The sequence below is a fragment of the Silene latifolia genome, unplaced genomic scaffold (assembly GCF_048544455.1).
Source record: "Silene latifolia isolate original U9 population unplaced genomic scaffold, ASM4854445v1 scaffold_96, whole genome shotgun sequence".
NCBI lineage: Eukaryota > Viridiplantae > Streptophyta > Magnoliopsida > Caryophyllales > Caryophyllaceae > Silene > Silene latifolia.
The window spans coordinates 1496022-1503470 of NW_027413827.1; the positions used below are offsets into that span (position 1 = coordinate 1496022).

At 41.2% G+C, this 7449-nt stretch overlaps 1 non-coding gene across 1 annotated transcript; it reads right to left on the reverse strand.

Annotated features, from left to right (window-relative positions):
- Window positions 1–280: 280 nt before the first annotated feature.
- LOC141640694 (small nucleolar RNA R71) lies at window positions 281–387 on the reverse strand. Its single transcript, XR_012543130.1, has one exon. It is a non-coding gene; the product is annotated as a small nucleolar RNA R71 (small nucleolar RNA).
- Window positions 388–7449: the final 7062 nt, after the last annotated feature.

Genomic DNA, 7449 nt, shown 5'->3' on the forward strand with positions numbered 1-7449 from the left:
GCCGTCCTATATCAACTTGGTTGAGAGGAACCAGTTTGGGGGAGCTGCAAATGAAGATGCAGCCAAACATATGGAGACATTTATTGATTACTGCTGTTCCATACCCCCACCAACCGGTGTGACCCAGGACCAGGTGAAGGAGACCATGTTCGTATTCTCTCTTCTTGATGCTGCAAGGGAATGGTACAGAGACCTGGATCGAGTTGCTAACGAGATAACTGACTGGAAGTCGCTGGCACTGGCATTCTACAAGAAATATTTCTCTGCGTCGAAGACAAATGCCATTAGACCTCAGATCACGAGCTTTAAACAGGGTCCTGATGAGAATTTTCATGAGGCATGGGTCCGTTTCAAGAAGCTGGTGCGAACCATTCCGCACCATGGGTTCGAAAAATGGAGCCTATGCAATCAATTTTATAATGGGCTCTATGACGATCAGAGGGCTATCCTGGATGCGGCAGCTAATGGAAGATTCCAGGAGAATGTGGGAGAGACTAAGGGGTGGAAAATTATTGATGATTTGGCCACCCATAAAGCTGAGTATGGAAATTCCAGGGGAAATCAAAGGAGGAGTGCTGAATCCCCCTCTGTAGCTGCACTAGAGGCTCTTACGGCAAGGTTTGATAAGTACGAGTTGGGAGGAGCTTCAAAAGGAGGGATCTATCAAGTGAACGCTGTTTCAGACGGTCCTTTCATCTGCAAGAGATGTGGAGGAGAAGGACATGTTTCAGACAACTGTCCTAATCCCTTTGAGTCTTGTGCTGCCTTTCAACATTATAGGCAGACAAACACTTACTATGAGCCGAATGTCCATCCAAATCTGAGGTGGAGTAGCCAAAATGTCCTAAATCCGACTCCACCTCCATAGCAGCAGCAGCAGCAGAATTATGTGCCCCCTCATAAGCAACAACAGTTTCAAAAGCCTCCATATGTCCCTCAGCAGCAACAACAATCCCAAAGTTCTGATTTCAATGAGTTGAAGAATTTGTTGCTGAAAGAGTCTCAAGCAAGAGAGGTCGGGATGAAGATGCTAGAAAGCCAAATTGCTCAATTGGCAAGCAAGAATACAACTCGAGCTCCGGGACATTTACCGATGCAGACTGATCAAAAGGAGACCCTTAATGCTATTACTTTGAGGAGTGGGTCCACCCTTGATGGGCCCGCTATGGTCAAGGATGTCCCTGAAAGAGATGAGGCGGAACCGAGCACGAAGAAAGCAGTGACGAATAATAGCAAGAAAAAGACGATAAGCAGGTATGTCAGTCGATCGACTGACATACCTAGTCGATCGACCAGTCCGCGATAAACAGTAGCTTCTGGTCCTGTAGAAGTCAGTCGATCGACTGACAAAACTGGTCGATCGACTGACAACGCTGCTGATGGTGAGCTTTTTCGTCCTCAAATGCCAGACAACTTGAGGGACCACTTGTTTCGGGGTACGACAACTCCGAAAATATTGAGAGAAGACCCAAGTGATGATGGGTCTGTTCCGGTTCCAAAATATGACCCAATGACGATTAATGGATCATTTTTGAGACGGTCTGAAGAAGGGTCAAGCTACAATAAAGAGAAGGTAGTGGATTTTCAGCCTAAATCCACCGATGCCGGCATGAGAGATTTAGAGGAGAGGGCTAAGTTACTTCTTTCAGCCCCCTATCCAGAGAGATTGGTGCCGACAAAGGAACAGGTATCGTTTAATAAATTTGAAAATGTTGTTCGTACCTTAAACGTACAAGTTCCTTTTCTTGAGTTAGTTAATCAAGTGCCTGCTTACATGAAATTTATGAAGCAAGTTTTGTCTAAAAAGAAGTCACTTAAAACTGTGCATACTGTCGCACTAACTGAGGAGTCATGCTCTTATTTGACCCATACTGCACCTCATAAGCTAGAAGACCCAGGTAGTTTTTCAGTCCCATGTAATATTGGCACCTTTCCTATTGAGAAAGCCTTGTGTGACCTAGGAGCCAGTATTAGTGTAATGCCTTTGAGTCTTGCTAGGAAGCTGAAGTTGAATAGGTTCGCAGTCACTAACATGACAGTACAGATGGCTGACCGATCTGCGGTCCAGCCTATAGGAGTCTTAGAGGACATTCCGGTGCAAATAGGAAAGTTCTTTTTCCCTGTTGACTTCGTTGTACTTGATATGCCCGAGGATGCCCACATTCCTATCATTTTGGGTAGACCATTTCTGCACACTGCTGGTGCAGTTATTGATGTTGGTTCAGGGACTTTGACCTTCAAAGTAGGAAAGCATTCCATTGTCTTTGCCCAAACGGCTAAGAAAAAAGACCCAATGTGGCCTATAACTTGTAATACGGTTTCTGAAAAGAAATACTATTTTGTGCTTGCTGATATGCCTATCTCTACACCTATTCCTGTTGTAACACCTCCGCCCCAGATTGGGAACAAATTGGAGGAAGGTTCTTCTGTTTTGGATATTGCAGGAGCTGGTTTGGGGAAGGAAGAGTCGCATGTTGCTCCAGCTGTGAGGGAGCCAGTCGTTTCAAGAGGCGGCTTAGGATGTCTTAGCTATAGCACTGATGAGGAGCTTGAAGATGAGCCAGTCAAAGTGAGGGAGTCCGACTTGGACTTTGATGAGCCAGAAGAGGTCATTGCTTGGGAAGATGTCCGACATGTTGATCCGTTGAGTTCTGCGGATGTTGGAGTTAAGAAGAGTGCAGCTGAGGAGATGAGCATTGTAGAGGCTACTTCTTGTAGCCAGAAGCCGAGCAAGTGGGCTATCCCGTGGCCGTTCTTGATCAACTATTAGTTAATCAAATGCGTTTTCAAAAACTATTTATTTCATTGTTTTTGAACCTTTTTATTGTTTTGTGTGCGCGAGACTTCGCATTCTATAAGTTTGTTTAGGATTTTATACACTTTAAACTGCTACTTTGGGTTTTGCACAATTTTGGGCGCGTTATTATGTGTAATTGCATGTTTATAGACCATGATAGCTCAATTTATTGAGCTAATTCGAAGAAATCAGAAAGTTACAGCAGCTATTCCAGTCGATCGACTGGTCTGTATAGTCGATCGACTGGCCGCACAGTTCCAAGAGCTTCTGTTCCTGACATCCTGGTCGATCGACTGGGTGATGTGGTCGATCGACCGTTGGCCGCTGTTGTACCTGTTCACGACCTTTCTCCTGCTGTGTTTGGTCGATTTGCGGAATTTAGGGAGTCTTTTCTCCACTCTATTTTCCGACTCATTTCTGTTTTCTCCCGTTTATAACTTTTGCACATAATTACCGCTTCAATATTGCTTTCTTGATTTTACGCGTGGTTTTGTTTGTCTTTTCAGGTACTTATTGGTAGCACTGTTGGCTACTGAAACCTCCTAGCTTACGCTGGTTTGGGGAGGTTTCCTTTTGCTGCGCTTAAAGTCTTGTGAGTTTCTGAGTCCTTACTTCATGTCTTATGTAGTTAATTTCACGCAAATTCCCATTTCCTTTTTATTTCATTACATGATTTTGCACAATGGGGACATTGTGCGATTTGGTTTGGGGAAGGGTTTTGCGTTGCATTTCATTTGCTTACATTCACGTTTACAATTTTGTCTTGCATTGTTTATTTCATTTCCTATATATATATATATATATACAAAAATTCAAAAAATTAAAAAATTTCAAAAATTCAAAAAATGGCATGTTTATTTTAGCATTTAGGTCGAGTCAGAACGGTAGTATTTCAATGATGACATTGCATTTGCATCTGTTTTGCCTGAGCCTTGCTAATTGACATGTTATTAGTAGAATCATTTGCATAGTCTACGAGTTTTCGTTAAATTTCTTGCTGAACTTGAGACTTGACTTTGATTTTTGGCAAACTACTTTATATTCTGAGTTTTAGAGCCTATAACTGGTGACATTCATGACCAGTTTATCTAGGATGTGAGTAGTTACTCCTTGTGAGACATGTTACATCAATATGCATAAATATGAACTTAATCTGCTTAATACCTGTATGCATTCGGTTTGTGGTTCGTTGACACATGTGGTAGAGGTTTCCTTTATTCGTTTTGCCCATAAACTCCACACTGCCAAAAATAGCCTTTTTGTCCCGTTAACTACATCCTACACTTAGCCTGCCCTTGTCAAGCTAGTAGTTATGTTCTTAGGATTGTTACTTTGTTTTTGGTGGCATATGCTCTTTTGAGATGTTGATGGGAAGATAAAAAAGGAAGGAAAAGAAGAAAAATGATTCGAAAAAGAAAAAAAAAGGGAGTGTTGTACTGTTTGAAACAGTCGATCGACTGCCCATCTTGGTCGATCGACTGATGTCCGAGAAGAGAAAAGAAAAATCAATTCGCATGATTCAAAGTCCTTATTAAATGGCGATTTTTGCTCCCATGTTACATTTGTATCTTATGGGGAGTTGGTTGGTTTATTATTATGGAGATTGTGAGATTTGTGCTTCTAATTAGCACCCGGTTTTATTGTTGATTTTGAACAAGAAGTTGGATGTTGTCATAATTTGGTTCCCTTAGTTACTAGCTTGGCTTTTAACTCTGTTTTTATCCAAATTTATCTTAGCCTCTTCTTACCCATACCTCACATATCCATATTTACCTCGACATGTGTCATGGTCATCTGTTTGGTTGGAATGCATATGTACGGTTGTAGAGATTACTTTTATATTATATTGCAGGCATGTTCTTATAGGTCGAAGTTAGGTGAGTGTCACTAACAAAATGAATTCTTTCTATCTCTTACATATTTTCACCTGCGCCTATTTGAGTGATTTGAGCGACCCGTGAGAGTCCATAATGATAAGTCTCTATAGTTGACGGTTCAGCAGTTTTTGATGACTTCATCACTCGTTTGCATGATTCATATTACTAATTGATTGTTAGTTGTTGCATAAAACTGGTTTAGGCTTTACAGTTTGCAATTCGCTCTGAGATTGAACTCGTTCCATTAGCTTTTAGGATCGAGTCTAGTTCTTGCTTGGGGACAAGCAAGGGTTTGGTTTGGGGAAGTTTGATGCGTGTCCTAAATATGATGTTTTATACCCCATTTTACACGCATTTCATAGCTCATTTGTGTAGTTTATGCTACTATTTGCCCCATTTCGTCTACTTTCGTATTTTTATGTAATATTGCAGATTTATGCGGAAATGAGTAGATATTGAGCAAAATCCGTCCCCGAATACCTTGCATTGCATTTGACATGAAGTAGAGACTCGAGAAATGAACTTGGTGCGCGTTTCAAAGCCTAAAAGACAACTTTATGAAGAATTAGAAGCAGTCTATCAGCTAAAGCAGTAGATCGACTGACCTCTATGGTCGATCGACCAGAGCACGAGTCACAGGAGCTACTGTTCAGCATAGTTCAGTCGATCGACCGGTCACCTTGGTCGATCGACCACACCTCTAATTCGGACGTGAATTAATAGAACGAGATTTCCGAAGCCCAATGTATTCTTAGGTTTAGGAATAAGAGTTGCGTTGTTTTCCTATATAACGTAGCTTTAGTTTTGAGAATAATCATCAAGCTTTAATTGAGTTTTAGTTCTATCTTCATAATTAGGGTACTTAAGATTATTGTTCTTCCATTAATAAAGTTCTTTTCGCTTCCGGTTTTGGATCTTTCTCTGCAATTCCTTTTCGGTATTCTTCTGTTCAGTTTCATTGCTTATTTTATTCGTAGTATAGGAATTGCTAGAATAGTCTCCCGAAAGCCAATTTATCTAGTTATGTTAATCGTTTATTTAGCCTTTTTAATCATGAATTCTGTAGTTTTATTAGTCAATCTTATTGTTGTTATTATTTCCAGTATGAGTAGCTAAACCCCTTGTGCTAGGATGTAGGGGAACTGTAGGTTAGGCGGCATTAGAATTAGGAAGCCCTAATCGCGCCATGGTCGATCGACTGGGCTCCCTGGTCGATCGACTGGTATCGTGAGATTTATTTTCGTTTTAATTGTTTATCATGCTTAATTCGACGAATCGAGTGCACGCGACTAGTTGAATGTTTAGGATTTTACCGACCCAATAAAGATCGAAAGATAGGGAAGGGAGATAGCCTACTTAATTAAGATGACTAAATTAATTAGATCGGAAGATAGATTAATTTAGACCTTTTAGTCACCTGTCAGAACGAAAGTCAGTATTAGTGATATTAGGGACCTGTAGCGAGATCGAAAGATGCTACCTGTAGGAGTGGACCGAAAGGACCTCTTAATTTCCCGTCTCACGTGAATGTTTTAGACCTACCTAGTTTGCTGCCGCCGAAACTATAGTGAACCGACCATCTTGGCACCCTTTTAATTCCTGATTTTATCCGTTTATCTAGTTTACTGTCTTTTATTTGCCTTTAGTTATAGACCAAATCAAATCAAACCCCCACATTTGTTACTTTAAGACTAAATTCAGACGACTAATAATTGCACACGCCTCTCTGTGGTTCGACCCTGCTACCGCTATCTATAGTTGTAGTTGGAATTATAAATTTTATCTTTGGTGCACAACGACAGGCATCAGGTTGCCTAGAACTCAAAGAGGGAATAATATGATCTAGGTCATAGTGGACCGCTTGACTAAGTCAGCTCACTTCATTCCTATGAAAGAAACTTGGAGTAAAGCTGAGTTGGCAAAGGCTTACGTTAAGAATGTTGTGAAGCTTCATGGAGTACCTAAAAACATTGTTTATGATCGTGATTCAAGGTTTATCTCTAAGTTCTGGCAGGAGTTGCAAGGTTTGATGGGGACGCGGTTGAAGATGAGTACAACATTTCATCCAGCTACTGATGGTCAGACAGAAAAGACTATTCAGACACTGGAGGACATGTTGAGAGCCTGTGTGATGGAGTTTGGTGGATCATAGAAGGAGAGGCTAGATTTGATAGAGTTCTCATATAATAAAAGTTACCATGCTAGCATTGACATGGCACCTTTTGAGGCTCTGTATGGGCGGAAGTGTAGGAGTCCAGTGTGTTGGGATGAAAGATCTGATGTAGTGGTGTTGGGACCTGAGATGATCCAAGAAATGGTGGAGCAAGTTCATATCATTCGTCAAAAGATGAAAGCTGCACAAGATAGACAGAAGAGTTATGCTGATCTAAAGATAAGTGAGATAGAATTTGCTCTGGGAGATAAGGTGTTGCTAAAAGTGTCTCCTATGAAAGGGGTGATGAGATTTGAGAAGAGAGGAAAGTTCAATCAGAAGTTTATTGGACCATATGAGATTTTGGACAGAGTTGGAGAGGTAGCATATCGTTTGGCATTACCTCCAGCTCTGGACAAAGGCCATAATGTGTTCCATGTTTCTCAGTTAAGGAGGTATGTAAGTGATCCTACTCATGTGTTGGAGCCTCAGCATGTCGAAATAGATGAGCAGTTGTCTTATGTGGAAGGTGGAAGTACCTAAGGAGATTATGGATAGGAAGGTGAGAAAGACTCGTAATGGTGAGACTGCGCTGGTGAAGGTTCTGTGGACTAACCACAATG